The sequence below is a fragment of the Pelophylax lessonae genome (genome assembly GCF_965119305.1).
Source record: "Pelophylax lessonae genome assembly, chromosome: 6".
Lineage (NCBI taxonomy): Eukaryota > Metazoa > Chordata > Amphibia > Anura > Ranidae > Pelophylax > Pelophylax lessonae.
Genome location: NC_138773.1, coordinates 80,110,360 through 80,114,128, shown reverse-complemented (window position 1 = coordinate 80,114,128; position 3,769 = coordinate 80,110,360). Strand labels below are relative to the sequence as shown.

General features: G+C 39.2%; 1 pseudogene across 1 annotated transcript; it reads left to right on the top strand.

The window, feature by feature from the left end:
• Window positions 1-1,623: 1,623 nt before the first annotated feature.
• Window positions 1,624-3,368, top strand: LOC309557681 (tigger transposable element-derived protein 1-like; annotated as a pseudogene). Its single transcript has one exon. The product of its transcript is annotated as a tigger transposable element-derived protein 1-like (transcript).
• The last annotated feature ends 401 nt before the right edge of the window (window positions 3,369-3,769 follow it).

Here is a 3,769-nt window from a genome sequence, read left to right as displayed (position 1 = left end):
ATATATATTGTCCCCAAAAGCCCTTTTGAGGGCTGGTATTTGTGTAAAAAAAAATTATCTTTTTTTTCTGGTTCTGGACATGCTACAGAGCTGAAACTTCACAGGTACACTTTTTAGACCCCCTAGACACTAAATCACACAAAAAAAGTTCTTAAAAATTGTCATTTTTGATAGAGAGCCAATTATTGAAAAACTTAAAAAAAAAAAAAAAAAAAACTTAACAAAAAAAAAATTTCTTTGGATTTATTGTTTGGGGGGTCTAAAAGGTGTACCTGTGAAGTTTCAGCTCTGCAGCATGTCCAGAACCAGGAAAAAAAGATCATATAGGTGTAAAAGGGGTTTCCACCATCCCTGCTCTACTGAAAAATTATCTTTTTTTTCTGGTTCTGGACATGCTACAGAGCTGAAACTTCACAAGTACACTTTTTAGACCCCCTAGACAATAAATCACACAAAAAAAGTTCTTAAAAATTGTCATTTTTGATAGAGAGCCAATTATTGGAAAACTTAAAAAAAAAAACTTAACAAAAAAAATTTCTTTGGATTTATTGTTTGGGGGGTCTAAAAGGTGTACCTGTGAAGTTTCAGCTCTGCAGCATGTCCAGAACCAGAAAAAAAAATAGAATCAGGGTTAGGGCTAGGGTTAGGGTTAGGGCTAGGGTTAGGGTCAGGGTTATTTTTAGTGCTTAGGGTTAGAGTTAGAGGGGTAGGGGTAGGGCTACTAACTCTAACCCTAAGTATCTCACCGTAACCCTAACCCCAGCCCCTAACACTAAACCTAACCCTAACCCTCTAACCATAACCCTAACCCTCTAACCTTAACCCTAACCCTCTAAGCCTAGCCATAAAAATAACCCTAACCCTAACCCTAGCCCTAGCCCTAACCCTAACCCTAACCCTAACCCTAACCCTAGCCCTAACCCTAACCCTAGCCCTAACCCTAATTCGTATTTTTTTCTGGTCCCAGACATGCTACAGAGCTGAAACTTCACAGGTACACTTTTTAGACCCCCCAGATGCTAAATCCAAAGAAATTTTTTATTTTTATTTTTTTTAATTTTTCCAATAATTGGCTCTCTATCAAAAAATTACAATTTTTAAGAACTTTTTTTTGTGTGATCCCTCTCCGGCATGCCACAGTCCAGGTGTTTGTCCCCTTGAAACAACTTTTCCATTACTATTGTGGCCAGAAAGAGTCCCTGTGGGTTTTAAAATTCGCCTGCCTATTAAAGTCTATGGCGGTTCGCAATGTTCGCCGGTTCGCGAACATTCGTCGATGTTCGTGTTCGCCGTTCGCGAACAGCGAATTTTATGTTCGCGACATCACTACTTCTAGGATACTGTAGCAGGACTGTGTTGAATGCAACTATCCTTCTGGGTCTCTTTTAGCCCTTGTACTGGATCCCACGCTGCTGGACGGCTCTGAGGGTCAGGGACCACTGCTGCTGCATGCTGAAGACGCATATCAAACTGACAAGCGTAGACAGTGAGTGTTTTAACACAGTATAGTACCCATTAGAATACATTGATAGTTGGCTGGCGGCTACACTTTTTTTTGTTCTTCTTGTTCACTTCTAGAGCGCACGCACACCACTTCACATTTATTGTCTCTAACCTGCAATGATGCCAAAAAACAAATCTAATGCAAGTGCTGGTAATACAGCAAAGAAAAGAAGAACCATCACCATGGAAAATAAAGTAGAAATAATAAAGAGATCAGAGAAAGGTGAAACTCCATCATCCATTGGCAGAGCACTTGGCTACAATCGGTCAACAATTGCAAGAATAAAGATAAAGCTAGAATAATGGACCATGTGAAAGGCCATACCCCAATGCATGCTACAATTATTACCAAGCAACGCAGTGGTTTAATTGTTGAGATGGAAAGGCTGCTGACAGTTTGGATAGAAGACCAAAATCAGCGTAATATGCCTATCAGCCTTTCTTTAGTCCAAGAAAAGGCTCGAAGCCTTTTCAAAGATTTAAAAGCTGCCCATCCAGCAAGTGAAGAGGATTTCAATGAAGAATTTGTTACAAGTAGGGGTTGGTTCAATCGCTTTAAAGAAAGAGCTAATTTGCATAACATTAAAGTTCAAGGTGAAGCAGCGAGTGCCGATGTAAGTGCTGCAACTGATTTTCCCAAGATATTGGAAGAAATTATTGATGATGGAGGTTATTTGCCAGAAATTTTTTTTAATGTAGACGAAACAGGCTTGTTTTGGAAAAAAATGCCAGAGAGGACCTACATTTCAAAAGAGGAAAAAAGTGCACCAGGACATAAGGCATCAAAGGACAGGCTGACTATATTACTTGGGGGCAATGCATCTGGGGATTTAAAGCTCAAGCCTTTGCTAGTGCATCACTTCTTAAATCCGAGGGCACTACGTAATGTCACTAAGGCATCGCTTCCTGTTATTTGGAGGGCAAATTCAAAGGCTTGGGTGACAGTTGCACTCTTTGAAGAGTGGTTTTTGAACCACTTTGTCCCTGCCGTTGAACGTTATTGCATTAGCAAAAACATTCCCTTTAAAATTCTTCTTCTCCTTGACAATGCCCCTGGACATCCAAACACTTTAGCTGATATGCACCCCAATGTAAAGGTGGTATTTCTACCCCCCAACACCACATCACTTCTTCAGCCAATGGATCAGGGAGTTATAGCCTCCTTTAAGGCCTATTATTTACGAAGGACATTCTCACAAGCTGTCAGGGCTACCCAAAATAATGAGATGACCTTAAGAGGGTTCTGGAAGAACTATAACATTTATGATGCCATCAAAAATATTACTGATGCTTGGGATGAAGTGAAAGAAACAAATTTAAGAGGAGTTTGGAACAAATTGTGCCCCCAATTCCCACAAGAATTTCTGGGGTTTACAGATGAAGAGATCACCAGAACCAGGCAAGCTGTGGTTGCTATTGGTAATCAACTGCAGTTGGACATCAGTGAAAATGATATCATCGAGTTACTCGACTCCCATGGCAACGAACTATCTAATGAAGACCTTATTGAACAAGAGCAGCAAATGATAGCATTTAGGGAAGAACACCAGGACCTAGAAACTCCAAAATTGAAAAAAATTTCAACAAAACAGTTAGCTGAAGCTTTTCAACTCATTGAAGCAGGAATGGCAAAGTTAGAGGAGCAAGATCCTGATACAGAGAGGTTTACCAAAGTTTACCGTACAGTTACTGAAGGCCTGAGATGCTACAGGGTTATTTATGATGAGATGAAGAGAAGTGCTGTGCAAACATCCCTTAATGCCTACTTCAAGAAACTGCCTCCAGCAGCTCAATCAGATTCTGATTCTATAATAGCAGTCCCATCCTCTCCAACAAGCCCATTAACCACCATCACCATTGTTTAAAGTTGTACTGTACTGTACAGTACAGTGTTTGTTTTGAAAATGTTTAAGCATTTACAGTACATGTATCTGCATCAAAAAGTAAATATGTTAAAACAAACATCTGTCTAAGTTGTATTTATTTATTAGTTTTGGCTAGTACAGTACTGTATGGTGTGGGGTTAGAGCCACAATGAGGTTTGTACTGCTGTCTGTATCCTCATTAATTTTTTGGGCTGGAGTTACACTTAAAAAAGTACATGTTCCGACTTACAAACAAATTCGACTTAAGAACAAACCTACAGTCCCTATTGTGTTCGTAACCCGGGGACCGCCTGTATATATATATATATATATATATATATATATATATATATATATATATATATATAACAATACAAAAAGGTGCAAATATGTGAAATCAG